The sequence below is a fragment of the Bombyx mori genome, chromosome 18 (assembly GCF_030269925.1).
Source record: "Bombyx mori chromosome 18, ASM3026992v2".
In the NCBI taxonomy this organism is placed as follows: Eukaryota; Metazoa; Arthropoda; class Insecta; order Lepidoptera; family Bombycidae; genus Bombyx; species Bombyx mori.
Genome location: NC_085124.1, coordinates 12755406 through 12778926, shown reverse-complemented (window position 1 = coordinate 12778926; position 23521 = coordinate 12755406). Strand labels below are relative to the sequence as shown.

The 23521-nt window shown below is 36.0% G+C and overlaps 1 long non-coding RNA gene across 2 annotated transcripts; it reads right to left on the bottom strand.

The window, feature by feature from the left end:
- Positions 1-4067: 4067 nt before the first annotated feature.
- LOC134200526 (uncharacterized) lies at positions 4068-6045 on the bottom strand. 2 transcript variants are annotated; one of them, XR_009975485.1, is made up of 2 exons: positions 5957-6045; positions 4068-4371 (listed from the first exon to the last, which is right to left on the bottom strand). It is a non-coding gene; the product is annotated as an uncharacterized LOC134200526 (long non-coding RNA). The 2 variants fall into 2 exon arrangements; XR_009975484.1 differs by lacking the exon at positions 5957-6045 and adding an exon at positions 4678-4849.
- Positions 6046-23521: the final 17476 nt, after the last annotated feature.

Below are 23521 nucleotides of genomic sequence, written 5' to 3'. Positions count from 1 at the left end.
GAGAGACTCTTTCTGTTTCCTCTTTTGGTGCTACATTAGTACACCAATTTTCTGTTCTATGATTTTAATATTATTAACATTTAGGCATTAAAATTTAGATTTTCAAATACTGAATGATCAATATAACACAAAGAAAAAAACATTATAATTAAACCCGCATTCATGAATCGGTTAATAATAAAAAGTATTTTTTTAATTTCTCAGACTTATTATCTCGAGTCCCGCATCAACAGTTAAAGCTACTAGGGTTCTTAAATATAAAATCATACCCGATTCTCTCCCTGCTGACGGTACAACGCAACAAAATGGCGTCAATGTTTACACTTTTTCATATTTCACTCGCGCTCGTCCCCTCTATATAAACGTTACGAATAAAAAATGCGCCATTACTATTTGCATTCATATCTAAAGAAAACATACATGCTAAATATTGTTTGTACCGATTCCATCGAGAATACACACTAAAATCACCGTTAAAACGTACAAAATAAACCACAAAATCGCATGAACGAAATCAATAACGAAATCAGATTTGAATTCGTAGCGCATTTCGAAATATTTCATCCGTCCTTTTCCGAGTTGTGACTCGTGACAGCTGTCTCGTTCTAACTGTAAGTAAAAGGTGGGATGATTGAGATGGTAACTGCCAACTGCCACTGGTCCCATTATACACCTCGAGAATAGTAAACACGACTAGTGATGGTATATATTTTAGTCGATAGTAGTCGAAAATATTATATTTAAATAATCATTACTTTAGTAAACGAGATTTAAGTATCAACTGAATGTAATGGCTGCCCTACTTCTCAAATGGTTACGCAAAAATGCTTCACGGTACATATGAGAAAACTGGTACCCATCTATGCGACGACCGCCGGTCCGGCGTCCTGAGAGGGAGAGTGATGGAAGAGATGTGCTCCGCACTAAGCGCTTCACTTCCCCCCTTTGCCATTTCATGAGTTCTGTCTCATGCGAGGTTTGGATGCTGGATGTTGAGCGACGGAGGTTTTAGTCAGATTGACTCCGACATGTCCCGCCCTCCATCCCCAGTGGAAGGCAAAAGTCCGGGCGATCTCCTCCTCACAAAAAAAACATCCTAGCGAACAATTTCTTGGTAGCTGCTTTTCAGTTGGTAATTTTACCAGTGTTAATAGATACCTTACATGCTCCACCGTGAGTATCACATCTCACTTTGAAACATACGGTCGAAGTCCAAACAACAGTTTTTATTCTACACTTCAGACAGGAACACATGACGACTTCAAGTAGTAATATGCAAAACGACAGTACAAATAAGAGTAAAGAAAGACTTTTGTCAGATATATATCAATGTACGATGTGGAAGTAGTTCTCGAGTAGCGACCGCGCATCGTAAGACGCTGAGCGCTATGGAAGATTCCGGGAGTCCAATCTTTGTGGCAAGCCTTAGGGAAGCCCTGTATCCAGCAATGGATGTCTTCGGGTTGCTATTAGTAATACTAGTACTAGTAGTAGAAGTAGTATACTAATGACTTGAGTTGGCCGGAATCAAATTTCAATATTTTAATAATAAAATATACTTTAACGGATACATAGACAACTGTTTTAATTATTTAACTAGCTATATCTATTTATTTATGTAAATTTTATTCAAGTAACAACCATATCTCCGAATACATTATTTCTGATCTTAGGAACAAGTCAAAATAGGCTCATAATTAAAGTAATGATAAACTGCATGCACATTAAATAAGTTTTAATGCTGACTGTCGATACTACAATCTACGTCACATCACTATATCCCCGGGCGTCCGTTCATCCGACCATAACTAATAGTCGTGAATAAATCGCTGGAGTCGGCACAAAGGCGAGTTTTTTCCACCAATCGCGACGTCTGTAGCGGGCCACCTCGACCAATCAGCGGCCAGCTTTCCAGAAAAGAAACTCCAAATTATGCCGGGCTCTACTCACCACTCGTATTTTCACTTCAGGCTGTGGGTCGCGGTTTTAACGCAAACACTAATACAGCTATGCCAATGGAATTTAAACTTTATCTCAACACGGTAATCCGGCTTCGAATGCATATCAAAAAATGATATTCGTTATGAAATGTTTTGAAGGGTGGCGATTTTGATTACGATTGCAAATGGCGTCTGTGTGGAACGCGCACGGTTAATCAAACCAGGAAAATGGATAGGATGCAATTTGTAAAAAAATATGAAACGACATTTTTTCTCACTATTTTGATAAAAAAAATAATTAAACATATCCGTATTCGTTGCGAGAAATAATATAGAAGCGAATACTACCTTAATATTAGGTACTAGGATATTTATTTTATGTTTACTAAGTTATTGGATATCAATCACAGTATAGAATAGGTACTATTTTATTAAATCCATATAAGTAATTATGTTACTTTCTAGTTCAAACAGTAGGTTATTACCAAATATACTCATTATTCTAATTTACAACACTCTGCCGAGATAGACACCTAATTTCCAAATTCCCTAATATTAGCCTAGCATCATATCAGACGGTGAGCGATTACCATCGCCCATGGAGATTAGCAAAGCCACGCTGTCCACGTCTGATTTTCATAAATATGATTTAAAATATTTCTTACAAAAACTCATCAGGGAACCCAAAACTCGTAAAGTTTTCAGACGTGGAATAAATAAAACTAGAGGTCCCGCAGTAGTCGAAATTCGACTATAATCAATTGGAATTGTAAGTTTGTACACTATTATGATTGTATTTTATACTTCTATGGTCACAAATTTCGCCAAGACTACACTGTAAAAAATATTAACAAAGACAAACAATATTTAATCTATTCTCAACAGACGTCAAGAACAAAAGTTTGACAATAAATAGTATGCATGCGTGTGTGCGTCAAATACATGGTATGTAGTGTGTGTAATATTTTCTTTATTGATTTAATGTATCTTTTATACATTATCTTAAAAAAATATTAGCATTGTGCACTTCTTCTCTATATTTTCTATAAGTGTGGAAAATTTCATACTCCTCCGTCCGCGCAATTTTCGTAAAAAGGGATACAAAGTTTTTGCTTCACGTATTAATATATAGATACTTTTAAAAGTACAAAATTTTACATGAAAAAAATACTACCCTAGAGCTATATGTTATTAAAAAAACACTACATATGACGTAAGATACCTTTATATAGCTTTAAAATAGTCAAAAACAAAACATTCCTACAATTTTCTCGTGTATCTATCAACCGATTTTCTTTTATATTTCGTATGCGAGCTACTCACGTGCTTTAGTATATAAAAAAAACAATTACAGTTTTTTTTTCTAGATAATGCTTAGAGTATACATAAACTAGCTTGCTTATGTATACTTTAAGAGATAATGTCTATAATAAAAACTATAGAGAAAATTAATGTAAGTAGGTAGGTACATTATAGGATTCTTTAAGTAATTCGGGAGGCTCAGAATACTTAACAGTTTTCGTGCTCACAGACGACAAAGGTCTTATTCGTCGACATTTGTACATTAAGCTAAATATTTTCTTTCTCTCTATTTTTATATTTTCGGTCTCTTTATATTTATATTTATGTTTATATTGTCGTTATATTTTCGCTCTCTTTTCTATTTAAAAAAAAAACCTCCAAAACGTTTCTTTTCACGCAGGAAGAACTAACAGTACTATCTTAAAATTAGCAGTTTGTTTGACTTGGATTTGGAAATTCTAATGTAAACCTAATCTATATTCTAATATTCATTCTTAAATATAAACAGTAATAATACCTTAGACTCGAGGACGCTGACAAAGGCTTTACAAGAAATCCATTTTAGAACACATCGGTACAATTTGTTAATATTATATTTACACCGTGCGTCTTTTGTCGGATGGCCAGCAAAAAAAAATATAATGACATTATGGTCACAATGGCTCACCGTGTGATCGTAGGGCAAATATGATGTTCTTGTGACAGGAATGCCGACTGCCAGTCAGAGAGGTTGGTATTGTCGAATGCTAGGTTTTTTTTGCACTGTATGTTTTACAACTAGTGACCATAGGCTCCCAGTGCATAGGTAGGAGGTGAAAAACGGTCTATTTGTTACCTTTTTATTATTTATGAAATTCTAGTAGATACGTACTACTGGAATGTTATTAAAAAAAAAGTGAATTAAACAAAAGTGCAACGCTTCAAAGGTTGTTGCAAAAATTATTAGAAGTAGATACATACTATTCTCACTTCTATCTAATTCTTTTTAATATGTCGAACATGTACAACTAATAATAAAAAAACAAATTCATGAAATCATTTCTTAAATTATAATAATGTAACTGCCGCGAGCAAAAACTTTTCCATCTCTCCTTGTAGATCGTTTGATGACTCGTTATTCGCCATTGACCTATCGACAATGTCATCGTATTACAAAACATCGATAACAGTCCAACAATAAGCACCTACCTGCTCAATGCAGCTGCGCTAGCAAAAAACCTCAACAACAGAACTCTTTAATTGTTCAAAACATCGCGGTAAGAATTAAGATACCTTTGCTTTTATTAAATTTATTGGAAAAAAAAGAAGCGAGAAATAGCCTCATATTTCCAGTTTATCTGGCTCTCGACGACACTTCACTATATGGACTATCAGAGCTCTACTGTCACTGGATGTTTTCAAGATGTGTCTATTATAGTTACAGATTAGGGCTGACCCATTGTTGAGTTATCGGTCATTGTGACATTGACAGCTTGTTGTGACTTTAATTGACAAGTAGGCGTGACGCGCGAAATTCCCTTGAGCGTTTGGACTCCACATTGTCTGTTTTTAAGCAAGATGTGTAGACGAGTTCATTGCCCACTAGTTGTTAAGTTAGTGCTGCTGCTAATCTGAAACCCAATATCGAGACATTCTACGCATAATCGCGATAATTTTAATTAAATAGTTACAAAATAGTGTGCGAGTGCGCTCACATATATCTACGCAGGAGCAAGTCACCGACCTAGACACGTCCTTATGGATCCACCAGATCCAATAGCTCTTGCATTAGATATCTTCAGCTCTAATACTAGGAGCAGGCTGAGGAACCCCGGTAACCGCACTTGTCGAACTCAACAAAGAGGTCGACGTACAACCTAATCCATGCATCAGCCCGCTGAGTTTCTCGCCGGATCTTCTCAGTGGGTCGCGATTCCGATCCGGTAGTAGATTCATTCGCGAAGCAATTGCTCTTGAGTTGTTAGGTCTCCTTCGGAGGCGTTCGGGCAGCTGTTAGCAAAACCCACCCCTCTTGGCTGAGCCTTTGCTCGCCCACCTGTCCTGGTGAAACTGGAAAGGCCTCCGGATCACCAGTAATCTTTCAATCATAAAAAAAAGATTTATTTATTAATTACCTCTTCACAAATAATTGTAGCAGAGAATTAGCCTTGTTGATTCGTTTTGAACAAGGCTAATTAAACATAAGCGTCTTAAGTTCATATTTATATTGTAAATCATAAATACAAACGCTTCTAACAAAACGAGAAATCTCTTTGGCACTTCTCCGTTTGCCGATGCTTAGTTATTTTTGAACAGAAGCGGGCGGACATCCCGATCACTAAGGTAATTCGACCTTCGTTTGTTTTGATCGATCGATCGAGTTACAATAAAGGGTATCGATGATAATACTGAATTATTTTCCGCAAAATATCCGGCTTCCAAACAAATAGACGTCCGTTCGTATTTAGAGCGCTTTCGTAATGGAGACTGATTAATGATCAATCGATGAAAGAAAGCGTCTGGAATGAACATGACGTTTTTTTTTCTTTTTCCGAATAACCCCGCTATTTCTGTTGTACAAGACTTTATTTATTTTTTTATTGAGAAAGAGAGCATTGTTGTGTACACAAATCAAGATTAAATTGTCTACGAATTTTTAAATATGATTATAAAATCTATGTCGTTATAATATGCTATATTTTTGGTTGATTATGGTGATTATGTAATATAATTACCTCAATAGTCGCGATAAATGGTCTTGAAAATTCAATGGAATATTCAAACGAAGTATCCAAACGTCAAAAATAACATTTTGACAAACAAAAGCGAGTTTAAACAGTAAAATTAATTTTATTAATAAAGAGAATCTATATATTAATACGTGAAGCAAAAACTTTGTATCCCTTTTTACGAAAATTGCGCGGACGGAGGAGTATGAAATTTTCCACACTTATAGAGACTATAGAGAAGAAGTGCACAATGCTAATATTTTTTTTAAATAATGCATAAAAGATACATTAAATCAATAAAGAAAACATTACATACACTACATACCATGTATTTGACGCACACACGCATTAATTCTATTTATTGTCAAAGTTTTGTTCTTGACGACTGTTGTCAAACTGAGAATAGATTAAATATTGTTTGTCTTTGTTAATATTTTTTTATAGTGTCGTCTTGGCGAAATTTGTGATTATAGAAGTATAAAATACAATCTTAATAGTGTACAAATTTACAATTCCAATTAATTATTGTCGAATTTCGACTACTGCGGGACCTCTAGTATATATTATTGCGCTCGATAAATGCAGTTCGTGTAATAATCTCATGACCGTTTCTATCAACACGATCGTCAAAATCGAAACAAAACATAGATCGAAACAAAAGCGAGAAACGCTGAACGAAACTGCCATTTTTTTTTTATTGCTTAGATGGGTGGACGAGCTCACAGCCCACCTGATGTTAAGTGGTTACTGGAGCCCATAGACATCTACAACGCAAATGCGCCAACCACCTTGAGATATAATTTCTAAGGTCTCAGTATAGTTATAACGGCTGCTCCACCCTTCAAACTGGAATGCATTACTGCTTCACGGCAGAAATAGGCGAGGTGGTGGTACCTACCCGTGCGGACTCACAAGAGGTCCTACCACCAGTAATTACGTAAATTATAATTTTTGCGGGTTTGATTTTTATTACACGATGTCATTCCTTCACCGTGGAAGTCAATCGTGAACATTTCTTAAGTACGTATTTCATTAGAAAAATTTGGTACCCGCCTGCGGGATTCGAACACCGGTATATGCTTAAATAAAATTACACAATACATATAGAAAAAGCTAAATAACCACGAAAGTACTCGACAATTATATTCAGAGAACAACCCTTATTTAATCCACCCCATTATTGGACAACAAACCCAAATAATAATTTGTTTATTCGTAATTTTACGTGACGTAAGGGAACATTCGTTCTTTTATCGCGCCCTTCATCATTCGCCATTATTCGTAATTATACAATAATATTATTTCATAATTCTCTTTCGTACAATGTGTTTGTGACTGATAAAATATATATATTTTTCGAACCAGCATGGTTCCGTGGTTGGGTGTGTTCATTTAAAAATGGTTATTAGTGAGAAAATTTGTTTAAATAATATTTTTTTAATCAATTTATCTGTGCACTGTTTCATGTTAAAACTCATTATTGCCGAAGCATTTTGCATTGGGAAAACAGAGCGTCTGTTTGCAATGTCAATGTCAATTTTTTATTTTTATTTATTGCTTAGATGGGTGGACGAGCTGACAGCCCACCTGGTGTTAAGTGGTTACTGGAGCCCATAGACATCTACAATTTATGTTGTAGATGTCTATGCGCCACCCACCTTGAGATATAAGTTCTAAGATCTCAAATATAGTTACAACGGCTGCCCAACCCTTCAAACCGAAACGCATTACTGCTTCACGGCAGCAATAGGCAGGGTCATACAGATACGTAACAGCATTCGGACTGCTGACTGAAAACAGCTGAATGGAAACCTGAAGAGGTCTAATATCTCTCCCCGGTACTGCTCAGATAACTTATCTCCCGAGATGCTTTGGTTTGTTGTTGCCTTGTTATAATCCACTGAGTTTCGGATCTTCTCAGTGGGGTTTGGATTGCGAGGCACTGCTCATGTTAGGGCAGATTATAGCCAACTCTCTCAGGCTGAGCCCTATGAATTCGCGCTTTAATCATTGTAAAGCCAAAATCTAAAAGCTACTGGCCACTATTGGCAAAACAAAAGAATGCTATAGATGTAACAAACAGGTCTTTGTACAGAGCTTGCCTAGAGGCAGCTGAGAACGTAGCTCACTTCCTATTGTAATGTGACTGACTTGAAACTTCTTGCTCGCTCCATGATGTTGTCGATTGGCTTAAGAGACATCCTTGAGAAACCCGGATTTTAATTCACACTTGACGCAAAATAACGGTTTTTACACCGAATGGCTTGCCCCGTCTTAAAAAACTCCATCTTGTTCTTGTTATTTACATTTATTTGGAATTTACTTCGAAATTTCAAATATATATATTTACCTATTTCGAAATTTCAAATATAATATGAGGGGTGGCGTAGTAGAATAAAGCAATACTTCCTCAAGTGTTTCACAATTAATTTTATTTCTCGCCATACTTCAGTGTTTCTCGCCTTAACCACGGAACGTCTTAACTCTGACACTTTCTTTTGCCAACCAACTGACAATGACATCGTAAAGACACAGATTAAACTAAACTATTTCGACATATATACATACCTACCATCCTGCTTCACCTGTATATACTTTTAGCTTGTTAAATGCGAGAAGTTGCGTAACAAAAATGAATATTTTTAGGAAAATAACTATCACGTTTTCGCGCTCAAATAACCAAAATGACTATGAAGAAATTCGGCATGGAAATAGGTTGTACCCTGGGAAATATTAGGCTACCTTTCATCGCGGAAAGCTAGTTAGTAATGACAAGACTTAGTGCTTGTTTCATAAATCAGACCTAAACGAGGGAATTCAATGACATATTTCGTAATAACTATAACTAAATAAACAGTTACACGGACTGACCGCGTGAGTTTTGATTGAAAAATCTAAAAGTCGAGTATTAAGCTAGACGATTTGAAGGTTATTTTTAATAGAATTTAAAATAAAACGACAATAGTTCATCGCTCAGTGGAAGAGTTTTCCATCAGTGAGCTCTTCCCTCCACGATGTTTTTTTTTTTTTTATTGCTTAGATGGGTGGACGAGCTCACAGCCCACCTGGTGTTAAGTGGCTACTAGTAGCCACTTATGGGCTCTACAGCCCATAGACATCTACAACGCAAATGCGCCACCCACCTTGAGATATAAGTTCTAAGGTCTCAGTATAGTTACAACGGCTGCCCCACCCTTCAAACCGAAACGCATTAACTGCTTCACGGCAGAAATAGGCCGGGCGGTGGTACCTACCCGTGCGGACTCACAAGAGGTCCTACCACCAGTGATTACGCAAATTATAATTTTGCGGGTTTTTTACTTTTATTACACGATGTTATTCCTTCACCGTGGAAGTCAATCGTGAATATTTGTTAAGTACGTATTTAATTAGAAAAATTGGTACCCGCCTGCGGGATTCGAACACCGGTGCATCGCAACAACGAATGCACCGGACGTCTTATCCTTTAGGCCACGACGACTTCAACTTTCTTTCCCGACTTTCCCGAGCGCTATGAAATGTCCTTCTTCAAACGAGGCTTGTGGAGAGTATTAAGCGGTAAGCAGCGGCTTGGCTCTGCCCCTGGCATTTGCTGACGTCCATGAGCGACGGTAATCACTTACCATCAGGTGGGCCGTATGCTCGTCTGCCTCGTCGGGCAATAAAAAATAAAAAAAGCATTTACGGGTAAATCAATCGAAAAACACACAACGTAGATTTTCCTCCCGCATATTTCCATTTCCCAGGGAACCCCGACTTCGTTTAACCACCCCAACCAGTAACCTGACACCTATAACGACATGTCAATCGGGCTCTAGATGAACCTGATAAGCGATGCGGGAAATAAACACATTTCTACATCATTATTGTTCACATGTAAAAGTATTGTTATTACATATATACATGGTTTTTTTTTTAATGGAAGGTTCTCCTTTTGTTGATAGATCTATGTATACTAGTGGTCCCGCAGTAGTCGAAATTCGACTATATTTAATTGAAATTATAAGTTTGAACATTATTATGATTATATTGTCAAAGACTGTTCACGATTGACTTCCGCGGTGAAGGAATAACATCGTGTAATAAAAATGAAACACGCAAAATTATAATTTGCGTAATTACTGGTGGTAGGACCTTTTGTGAGTCCGCGCGGGTGGGTACCACCGCCCTGCCTATTTCTGCCGTGAAGCAGAAATGCGTTTCGGTTTGAAGGGTGGGGCAGCTGTTGTAACCATACTTGAGATCTTAGAACTTATATCTCAAGGTGGGTGGCGCATTTACGTTGTGGATGTCTATGGGCTCCAGTAACCACTTAACACCAGGTGGGCTGTGAGCTCGTCCACCCGTCTAAGCAATAAATAAAAAACTATTATACTTCTATAATCACAGATTTCGCCAAGACTACACTATAGACAGATAATATTAAAAATAAACAATATTAACCTATTTTCAATTTGACCATTGACTTTAACAATGAAAGAAAGAGTGCATATATGTGTATAATAAATGGTAGGGTGTGTAGTGGTTTTTTTTATTGATTTAATGTATTGTATGTATGATTTAATTTAATTTATTGATTTAATTTGATGCATAATTTAAAAAAAAAAGTGCATTCTACACATGTACAGGAGCATAATTTAAGGTTGATAATTTGTTTAAATCTGTCGTGAGGGAGATTTACTGAAAATCATAGCGGAAATTTCTTGTCGTTTTCTTTCATTCATCATTATTTCTAAGGCAGCCTTACAATTTATTTATTTGAAAGTTTTTCATTGGTCGTCAATTCGAATATGAGTAACGGCGATATCAATTTGCCTACAACATATTTTCAATCTATTTTGTATTCTTTTATGATCTATATCGATACGAACAACAAAAACATTGAACTGTGTATTAAATTTTCAATAACACTCTTAAATTCACGACTATTACTCAAAAATTTTTTTGTTAAACAAAATTAAACTTAATACTAAAGTGTTAAAATCTGCAAAGATTACAATAGAATATAACTCGGAACAAAATAATATTACCATCTGCTCTTTTGTCGATATGTTAATGACATGACCAAGTGTCGTAGCCTTTGTGTTCAATTATTTATAAAATTTAATTCCTAAACGCAACTCTTTTGTGTTGTGTGAAGTGGGCACGTGCTTTTTCATGCCCGACGTCGATTTTGAGACTGTTTATGCTGATTAGAAAATCGTATTTTACACGAAACAATATGTTGTAGTCGTGTAAATAACCCAATGGGAATTAATTATTAATGCAATTGGTGAGAAATATTAATAGTAGATTGCGAAGCACAGACGATAATGAATGTGTTTAAACTGTAGCGGCGCAGTAATATATTGAAACACATATTAATTCTAAGTAAATATTTGTGTCTCACCCGTCTTCTGATCTTAGTACTCCAATTAAATTTTTAAACGAAAGTCTTAGTGTTTTTATTGAGGAAATTATTTAAATTATTTGTATGGTTGCGATGCGTTCGATATTTTATAATTGATATGATTATAAAATAAGAAAAAGAGTAAAGCAAATAAACGGCCAGCAATTTAAACTGCTTAATACTTACTTAATAATTTAATTTTAAATTCAATTTAAACGTTCGTGGAGATTTGAATAGTTTCCGTATTATGGTGGCGTCACAGAAGCACTCTGAATTTATGTTGTGTTGAAATAAACATAACTGACTAGTTGACCCGGCAGATTTCGTAGTACCTCAATCGATAAATAAAAGACCTAAACTTTTCTATAAAATAAACTTAAAACAAACAAAAGGAATCTATTCGACGGGGGACACACCAAAGGAAAAACAAAATTGTTATTTTTATTTATTTCCCAGCATTTTCATATTTATCTACCTTTTAAACATTCTCTGGACTTCCACAAATAGTTCAAGATCAAAATTAGCCAAATTGGTCCAGTCGTTCTCGAGCTTTAGCGAGACTAACGAACAGCAATTCATTTTTATATAATATATGATATATAGTATAACGAGCCAATGATAACGTATTTGTAATGTAGTGCGTTGCGATGTGGTGTTACGAAGTCTGCTAATTTAGAAATATTAAATTTAAATTTAATTAGAATCACTAAATGTTTTTAAAGCACACGGATAGATCGGTGTTAATCTAAATTTTGTCATGCTTAATAGCATCGGGACATTACGTACGAAACTTAACCATAAGCTACAGTTTCCGAACTTTTAAATAAATAAATAAAATAAAATTCATTCAATTCAGACCATCTTAAGTCCATATGTTGTAAGTAGAGTAATACTTAGAACTATGTTAGTAAAATTAAAATTAAAATTAAAATTGGCAAAATTATGAAAACATTAAAACATTTAATTCATAAATGTGGGCTGCTTTGAGGCACCAAGTACATGGGTATGTATATGAACCCAGTGTCTCAAAACAGCACATTCGGGTTTATTACCTATAACCATCAGGATATTGTTAGTACTCGCACGAACCCTACGCATCAGTGAGGCTGTCCGTTTGCGGATGATTGATGAAAAGTCATCCACGTGAGCATCCGCAAACATACCTGATGCGCTACAGTACCGCGGGAGTCCCAACAACATCCTGAAAGCATTATTATATTGCACTCGGAGAGCATTGTACGCCCGCCGCGCATATCGAACCCACAGGGTACAGTTATATAAGGACTGGCAAAACGCCTTGAACAAGGTTACCTTAACCTGTGCGGTACAACGGTAGAACCTGCGGGCCAGCATACTGCAGCGGACAATCAACGCTCTCCGTTCCCTTTCAATATCTGCATCGTCTTTAAGGTGCTCAGTTACAATATGGCCAAGGTATTTGAACTCGGTAGCCCTCTTCAGTGGAGTAAAAAAAAAACTTTTGTGTAAAACAATTCATCTTTAACTCCAGTTTACTTTATATTTTCCAAGAAAGTAACTACCGGTACCCGCATTGTATAATAAAATCGATATCGTAGTGTAGGAACATGTATTGAAGTATTAACAGCCATTTTACTGTCAAAATATTCATTGAAATTTAAATGAACATTATAAACTCAGTAGTGGGAAAACTAAATGTATTTTAGAAGAAATCAGAGTTATACAACCGCAACGATTTCAAAATGAAAAAAAATATATATATCTACCCACACTAGGAGTGTAGGGGTTTGGATAATTCAATAATTCACTGTTATTGGCAATCTGAGGGCGAAGCACACCCTCCCAAGGAAAATACGGGGAAAATAATTTAGGTACGTATCGTCCATATTAGGTAGAATTCGATTTGATCATTCCTAAAATGAAAATTCCTATTTCGAATTTCGTCACAGACAAGCCGTGTCTCGTGGCAATCAAAGTTCAAATCGACGCTTGGAAGGCAAACGTGACTAAGCGACAATAACTGCTTTGTACATAAATGATAGGCAATAACCATATTTGACGCGCAAAGAAAAATTATTTCTAGGTCTATTATTTTTTTTTTTTTTTATTGCTTAGATGGGTGGACGAGCTCACAGCCCACCTGGTGTTAAGTGGTTACTGGAGCCCATAGACACCTACAACGTAAATGCGCCACCCACCTTAAGATATAAGTTCTAAGGTCTCAGTTCCAACGGCTACCCCACCCTTCAAACCGAAACGCATTACTGCTTCACGGCAGAAATAGGCGGGGTGGTGGTACCTACCCGTGCGGACTCACAAGAGGTCCTACCACCAGTGATAAAAATCATTTCAATCCTACAGCTACTAGCTAGATTCTACTACAGCTAGATTCGTTAAAATAAATTTTGTTTTCAGGTATTTCAACTTTAAATTAGTCTACTGTAAAGTTCATGCATTGTCACTTAGTCACATTTGCCTTTCAAGCGTCGATATATATTTTTTTCAAATTCAAATTCCGAAAATTCCAGATTCCTTAACTGGCTATATCGCACATACGGTGCGATAACATCACTCAAGCAAATTATGTAATCTTTCAGGAGAAACGTTGGAAAATTCAACATCTTATTATTATATAATTATTATATAGTTCTGCTAGACTACAGAAATAAAATGATAATATTTAAACTACAACTTTATACTCAATCAGTAAAAGCAAATATCTCTATCGTCTCACTAACAACAGTTGTTACTATTAAAAAACTAGCTGACCCGGCAGACATCGTAGTGCCTCAGTCGATAAATAAAAGACCTAAACTTTTGTATAAAATAAACTTAAAACAAACAAAGGGAATCCGTCCGACGGGGGACACATCAAAAAGAAAACAAAATTGTTATTTTTATTTAATTCCGATTTTCATTTTCGCATTTTCATATTAATCTACCTTTTAAACCTTCTCTGGACTTCCACAAATAATTCAAGAACAAAATTAGCCAAATCGGTCCAGCAGTTCTCGAGTTTTAGCGAGACTAACGAACAGCAATTCATTTTTATATATATATAGATAGATAGAAGATGTATTTTCTCATACTCAATTCAGTGTCAACAAAAATTGCATAAATGACTTTATAGCACCGTATATGCGATATATAAAAGGATGCGAGCAGCTCCTCGTAAAATACATAGGACCTATTATAAAAATAATAATTATAAACATACCGTTGTGACTATACTGAGACCTTAGAACTATATCTCAAGGTGTGTGGCGCATTTACGTTGTAGATGTCTATGGGCTCCAGTAACCACTTAACACCAGGTGGGCTGTGAGCTCGTCCACACATCTAAGCAATAAAAAAAAAAAACAAAAACACCTCAAAGACCGAGTCCACAGGGGGATGATACTCGTGAGTCAAGACCCAACGAGCCATGATGACGAAGTAAATGGATTTCAATTACGCGCGCAGCCAACGAAACTAGCTTACGAAGCATTTTCTGTTCTATCGATCAGCTACAATTAGATTTACTGTCGGAAAAAAAGAACTGTATTTGTTTGAGTGTTTTACGAAAATGTAGTCACATCAGTATTTTTTTTTTATTCGTTAAGTGGTTACTGGACCCCATAGATATCTATGACGTAAATGCGCCACCCACCTTGAGATATAAGTTCTAAGGTCTCAGTATAGTTACAACGGCTGCCCCACCCTTCAAACCGAAACGCATTACTGCTTCACGGCAGAAATAGGCGAGGCGGTGGTACCTACCCGTTCGGACTCACAAGAGGTCCTTGCTTGTCGATTGTTTTGAAACGGTAAACGGTGTTTTTGCTGGTCGCAGGACGTATAGCAAGTCAGCAATATATCTATTTCTGTCGCAATCCATTCCGCATGTTCCGTTTAGCCCTTTACACGGGCTTTTCATCATATCATCATATCGAGATATTTTCTACCAATTGAGACTTGAACTACAGGCAACCACGGTACGTCGGAATAAAGCTTTCCGCCCATCTAAAAAAATAAAGCTCAAAGACGGTTACTGTCTATTCTCCAGTTAATTCCTTAGTAAAGCCACTGGAAGAGATGGAGAGGTGCTATTTTATCCCACACACCTAAAAGCCTTGTATAGATTACGGCTAGATTAACAAACGGCTTTATTAGACCGCTTGCACGTCTGTTAGCATTTGTTATAAAACAATTAGAAAGTATTCGCTGACAGATGTCTATAGAGATCGCCAAATGGTAAGTAGCTATCGTTGCTAATGTAGTTTCGACAATAACCTGCCTTAATTGTATTACTCGGCAGCGAGCATATACTAATAGGTATATAAATCTACAGTGATTTTTACAGATGTTCCGTTATAACTACTGAACCGTGCATCCGATTGACTTGAAACTTGGTATCCATGTAGAAAATACATGTACTTAATGGATAGGCTAATATTTCAATGAGTGTTGGACTCCCTAATAATAAATAATGTCACTTTTAAATGCCCGAGGCGAGTACGGTTAGTTGATAATTAAAAATAAAGACGCGAGTCGTTATTAGAATTTTTTAAATACGAAGGAATTTCTTATTGATTCCGTGGAGAAGGCGATGAAAGAGAGTGCTGAAGCCCTCAGCGGTGCTCTGTGCAGGGACACGGTTATGTGGAGGGTGCTCCGCGCCCAAGCACTCTTTAGAAAATCACAAATCGACGCCTCTGTAGATTCAAGGAGGTAAGAATGTCCGGACGTTCTATATTATTCTTTACTGGTGGTAGGACGTCTTGTGAGTCCGCGCGGGTAGGTACCACCGCCCTGCCTATTTCTGCCGTGAAGCGTTTCGGTTTGAAGGGTTAGGCAGCGGTTGTAACTATACTGACACCTTAGAACTTATATCTCAAGGTGGGTGACGCATTTACATTGTAGATGTCTTTTGGCTCCAGTAAATACTTAACACTAGGCGGGCTTTGAGCTCGTCCACCCAGTTAGGCAATAAAAAAAAATTAGAGAGGAGGTGAAAAACTTTGGGTTACTTTAGATACACTGTCGTTCTGAAATGCATTTTATATTTATATATATAATTCTACTGTATGTCACTGAACTCCTCCTAAACGGCTGGACCGCTTTGAATGATTTTTTTGTATGAGTTTGGGTGGTATCTTGGATGGTTTGGTTTGGTTGGCAACAACATGACAATATACCTTGAGACATAGAGACTAAGATCAAACTGTATTAATAGTTGTCTCAGCATTGAGATATCATGGGCGAAAGCTGTCATGCCCACAATACTTAACGTAGCGTGCACTCTATGAAAAAATCACTGCTTAGAGACAGTTAATTATCATCATAATAGGTTGCTCTTGGCAGGGCAGTCGTGGTCACGTGGAATTCTTGCTTATTAAAGTCTTGACAGATGTTTTCCAAAGTTTGCGAACCGAGGCCCGGCGCACACTCTCGTTAAGTGGGGTTTCAGTAAGGTCTTTCACCTGATCAGTCCAACGCATGGGGATTCGTCCACGAGATCTCTTACCATTGACCCTACCCTGAACAATAAGTTTCTCGATAATTATAGGGAAATCAAATGTGTACTTCGATTTAAACTTGTGGTTCCTTTGGCATATAAACATTTATCTGTACTAGTGGACCCCCGGTAGTCGAAATTCGACTATAATCAATTGAAATTATAAGTTTGAACATTATTATTATTCCATTTGTCAAAGACTATTGTTATCGAGCAACACTTCCGGCCTCGCATAATAAATTATTTACGAACTTAGGAAATATATATAGAACTTATTATTCTTATAATATAATTAGTAATTTCATAATCAAGTAAATAGTTCATTCATATTTCTTTATACTTATAATATTTTATTGGCGTGTTCCGCTTGACAGCTTCCGGCGCAATAAGCCTTAATGTTATTTGTTACATAATTCGATATTATTAAATAATAATTGTACGTAAATAATCAGCAGAATAATTAAGATGAACAATGTTTAATATTACCTACTCAGTTTGTATTAAAATAGGTCAAGATGATTGTATAAATACCGACGGTTAGCATATCTCTGTTGCATTCGTATTCTACCCACCGTAACGTGTACTAAAGAGAATATATTATTTCGTGTGGATGTAAATTGTCTCAATTGTCGCCGCCACCCTGAGGATCCGTTTATACTATATTTTGCTTCTATAATCACAGATTTCGCGAAGACATAGATATAGAAAAATAATTTTAATGACAAACAATATTTAATCTATTCTCAATTTGACTACAGATTCTAAGCAATAACAAAAGTTTGACAATAAACAAATATGTGTGTTGTGTCAAATACATGGTAGTGTGTGTAATGTTTTTTTTTATGGATTTAATGTATTTTTTTATGCATAATTAGAAAAAATATTAACATTGTGAACATAACCTTCTCTATATTCTCTATAAGTGTGGGAAATTTCATACTCCTCTGCCTGTGCAATTTTCGTAAAAAGGGATACAAAGTTTTTGCTTCATATATTAATTTAAAGATAATTTTCTGTATAAATTTCGTACCTCTTCAAATAAAATTTTCGAACGTATTTACCATAGCCTTATGCTGTCCTTCGGAAAACCTTCATAAACGGCTTGCGTATTTTTGACGTCCTATCATTTTTTTCGTCATTCCTCGTCCGACTCCGGAATAGACCATTAAGTCGGCAGTCGATTCTCAACTCTTTACATATCGACAACTATCTCTGTTAACGTTCTATTGGCTTTTATTTCCGCGACTCCTTACTAATAGCTTCGTTAAATTTTACGAATTATTGTAACGTATGAAAAGAGATTCTGATGGCCAGAGAGACATGCGAACATTCCAGTGCATAGAGATTTTTTAGGGTTATTAAGTATTCGATCGAAGAAAAACTCTGCGTTCGGTTTTGTTGAAAGAAAAAAGCAAGAGTCTTCTACGCCTTGTGGTTTCAGCCCAAATTATGTTGAGACGTGTGCTGTTCATTATAGAAATATGCTCTTATTAGGTTGTACTCAAAATAGAGAGTGTATTATGAAAGCGAGTTAGTTTTCTCGAAGAGATCGTGTCACGGAAACAGATTACTGTCTATATAAATATAGAACTCGTGAATATATAGTTACATAAACGTTTCTTCTATAAATAATCATGATACATTTGTTACATACTAAACTTCAACGAATTTAATAAGCTAAATTGAACATTAAAAAGACCTCCCACGGATTAATATTTTTATTTCTTATTGCTCTTGTGCATCAATAGCCAGAACAGCCAAGTCGCTTCCTACGGAATTTTATTTATTATCTCCTGAAAAGCAATGTCGAGTACGCTTCATTGAACATCAAATCATAATATCATTACATTTTTTTTTTACAAAATCAGTTTTAACGTCGTTTTACTTTGGTTTAACCTCGTATGCATTACAGAAATTTTCTAATTGTTAAGTTATTTAAGAAATTAACTCTTTCCCGTAGCCTAAGGAACTAATCTGACTACTCAATGGCAGGTGAGCTCACAGGTTTAACTTGATAGAGTTGCTAACACTGACCCTCGCAAGAGCAGATTCGCAGAATCTACCACCGGATCGGACTCGCGACCCACTGAGAAGATCCCGCGAGAAACTCAGTGGGAATCAACTAAACTTTAGCTTCAATGGTAAACGTATCTAAAACTATACGATATGTCAAAATCTAAATTTTTTTTATTTTTTTAGACACACCAACAGCAATACACACAAAAAATTCAAGCTTAAAATTAACATAATATATAAAATTAAGTACTGGTATGTAAGCCAGTTACAGGCATGTACAGCAATCTCTTATAACACACTAAGACATGTTATACAGCAATTTCAATTAAATTAATACAGATTACGCTTTATCTTGACACAGATTATCTTATTCAGAAGGTTCGCTTATGTAACACACATAAAAGATACAATGGTTTTGTATAAAATCGTAAGCTCTGCACTCATCTCATTATTCTATTTAACTTTCACTAAGCAATTTGTGACAATAGAATTTAGCGGAAGTCATGACCTCATTTTCGCGGCACTTAGATTCAAGTAAAATGCAGCAATGTTTGCATAGATGTTGTTTTACTTCATCTCAAGCATGGAAACAATAGATTTTTACTTAAGGACTTTGTTTTTTCAGTCACGGCGCGTTTGTTGGCGAAACATTGTTACCTTTCTATCTGAACTGCAAAATCACAAATTAGTAAGAAAATTAATAGAAAAGACAAGCAGTTTTATACTTTGCAGTTGAATAAAATGTGTACATCAAAGTGACTGTCCAATGTCAATTTAATGCCTTTTTTCGTGCCTATGCTGATAGCCTTGAGAGGTTATTTCAGCTTCTCCTTGACGTGTAGGTGAGCTCACGGGGCTCAAACCGGAGTGTTGGTAACACTGGCCCTAGCAAGAGCAGTGCTTCGCAGAATCTACCACCGGATCGGAAACGCGACCCACTGAGAAGATCCGGTGAGAAACTTAATGAGCTGATTTAATGCTACTTTTTAAGGCCATATATACATAGCTTGTTAGTTTAAAATTATAATAGAACATGGATAATGTAGAAACTGTTTCTCAAAACATAAATTTATTAATACAGATAAGTATTTTTGATTTATTTTTATAGACGTATAAATTAGTCCATGACATCAACCATATCACATTTCAAGTCAATCTAATAAGTAATTCATACAAAGGTTGGTAGGTACTTGTAAATAAATTAAAAGGCACTCATATTTCCATTAATAATCTAAAACATTCCATAACCATTGTATATATTTAACTTTTTAATTTATTGTGTACCATAAAAAATGTATTACTATAATTAAGAATTCAAGAAATCATTAAGTTTATATAAAGTAAAGCATTTATGTTCCTGTCCTGGTGAAACTGGAAAGGCCTCCGGGCCACCAGTAATCCTTCAATCATAAAAAAAAGCATTTATGTATTCTCAATACGATACAGTCCCGTGCCTAGAAGTATGACTTTACAGTATAGAGATATGTACATCTCTAGCCGCAGCTCTAACAAAAACAAATATAGACCGCAATAAAAGGTTTTATGTGTTGTATACCGTTGACTGTTATTGCAAAAATATAGAATGACCAACAAAGGAATTGAAAAATACTCAAATTACAAAATATTTATTCTATTTACAAATCCACGATGACAGATGTCACAACACTCAACTGAATAGTTTGACACTGGTGACATAAGACACCTTTGTTTGACATTCGCTGTGACAGTCGTGCAGGCGGAGTTTACCATTGTATGTTCACAGATGCAGGAGAAAGCCCAAAAAAAATTGTAGATATAACAGGAATGTAAATTTGCTGTCCTATATAGTCCTATATAAAATTACAATATCTGAGGTACTTCGAAGAATATAACTCAATTGGTCAACAGAATCAAACTTACCGAATGTTCTAGAGATCGGTGGAAAAATTATTAATTAATATTAGAATGAAAATTACTACTATTTTTTAAATAAAGTTTTGTTCCAAACTTTTGTATATCGAATAAAATTTTCGTTTTAGCGTATTTTATTTAGAAATTTATTTTTACAAATAATTTAGTAGGTACGTACACAATGAAAATAAATATAATTGAAGTTCGTGTTACACGGTTCGTCCTTCGAGTTATTTCTCGATGAGGTTGAATCGCGTCTCAAAGGAAAGGACTCAAAGGGAGGCCACAATGAGAGTCCACTTTCTCTGATGGCCTCGATACAATGCCGCTGTATATATTGCTTTGTAATGAACGTTGGGATGAAACGACTTCGGTACAGTGGCGGACAAAAAAACGGGTGAATTTTCGTTTTCGCTATCCGTATGACTAAGCCTTTGAAATTTTCTTGGGTTTTGCGTGGGTTATAAAAGCAATTAAAATTAGTTTTAGGGTTTAATCTTTCGTTTAATATCTCTAATCTTTCAAACATATTACAGTTTTCGTGGACAACAATAATCAAAGGTCAATGGGTGACGGCTTAGTCGTCCGCGACCACGGAAACTGTAAAGTATACGTAACGTTTACGACGTAATAAAAAATGAAAATAGTTAACGTAATATTAAACTGTAATGGTGGTATTAAAAAATTAAAACAACGTAATATACACTTTGAACGTACATAGCTTTGTACGTACACATCGGTCTATGAATTGTATATTCTTCGTGCACAGCAATTTTGCGACAAATAAACAAAGCTTAATAAAATAATTATTATTGAAGGCAAAAGGAATATACCCAGACAGAATAAATATACCCCTGAAAAAAAAAAACGTTTATTGTACAGAACCCTAATCTTAGTTTCTTTCTTGTTATTTACCAATTGAAAATAGAATGTGAATGAATAGAATGAAATGAACTACCTATATGTAAATACAAATAAATATTATTAAATTCAAAATTATATTAGTTTAATGGTCAGTCTTTGTCAAGCGGCAGGCAGCGGCTTGGCTCTGCCCCTGGCATTGCTGAAGTTCATGGGCGACGGTAACCACTCACCATCAGGTGGGCCGTATGCTTGTGTACAAGGGCAATAAAAAATGTGGAACATTACATATTTGATGAAAATTAATCTCATCTTAAAATTATATCTAAAATAGATTTCAATTTCTCAGTCATTTGAACATATATTACAAGGTTTTTTTTATTTTATAAAAATGTAATAAACATTCGGAAAGGAAAAGAAAGCCGCGATTTTGTTGTCCTGATTTGTACAAAATACATGAATACCTATTTACCGAAGAGTATTGTCCTGTTGGAGTGGATCTCGTTCTCTGATGTCTCCTCATTTCGTATTTCCATATTATTTTGTTTGGTTCCTATATTTCAGTACTGGCTCCGACCCTCGTGACATCAAAGCACTCTGAAATACGAACGAAATGAAAATATTCCTTCTCAAAAATTGAACCAAGTAGGTACTTAGATACTAGTATTTGTGTCGAGAAATACAACAACAACAAATACAAGTAGGTAGGTACTAGCGACCCGCGTTCGCTTTGCCTTGAGAATTGTAATTTATTATTGTTCTTATTGAATATTCTTTTATACTAATCTTATCCTTTTTTTTGGTATCGATGGGGAATCCTAGTCTTTACGGATACCCTGCCCACGGGGGTCGGACCGGGTTATGTCGGACTCCGCGCCTCCGGTGGAAGAAAGAGGAAGAAGTCGCGAACCGAGGTCCGCGCCCTCAACCAATTGGTCCACGGAGACTACGCCTTTAGAAAGGCGCGCTGGGCTAAGTTCAGCTCTCGCCAAACCCGCCCAGCTTAACGACTACCGACTAAACCCCAACGAGCTCCTCCACTCCGGCTGGGCGGGGACCCAGGTACCGCCATGTGCGCGCCATAGGCATACTAATCTTATCCTGACATTAGCAAACACAATAAAAAATAACGTAACAAACAAAAAATCTAATCTTTCCTCTTCATAAATTAGGTTCACGATCTTGGCGATAGTGGCTTACAAATAAAAGATAGATATATGCTCTCACGGGCATTTTTGTATGACTATATAAGATAAGCATTTCCATTTTACATTATATGTATTCGTGTAACTCCAAGCAACGGTTTTTGCGGCGCACGCAAAAATGGCTCGGAGATGACAGATTTTTATCCTTCTTACTTGACACTTATCGTTATATTTTGGGTTATTTACAGTATATTTTTTAAAAATATAGCCTATGTGTTATTGTGAGCTTACACAGCTTAGTTTCATATTTATTTATACCGAATCCACAGCCTAAAAAATAAATTTTAAGCTTTTAGCTCTAAAAATTACAATACTTCCATACAACTTTTCATCCCCCTTTTCCAACCCCTATGAAAAATACATGCAATTTATATACTAATGTGTTTTTTAAGCTGCGTTCGGGAGACTGCGCAAAATATTCACATCCCAAACACCGCAGACGAAAGTGGTCGAAAGACGAAAGTCTATGACCATTATTTGTGTTGCCAATGATGACGATGATGCCATGATGATGATACGGCAATGAGACGTGGTTGCTCAGAATGAGCCTTAGCAGAAGACTTAAGGTCACCCAAAACATAATGGAGATAACTATAGGTACTCGGAGTTTCTTTGCGAAATCGAATCAGGAATGAGGAGATTCGCAGAAGAACTAAGGTAAATAAGCCCGAAGGATCGCAAGATTAAAGTGGCAGTGGTCAAGACACAATAATTAGATTGTACTCTTCTACCCA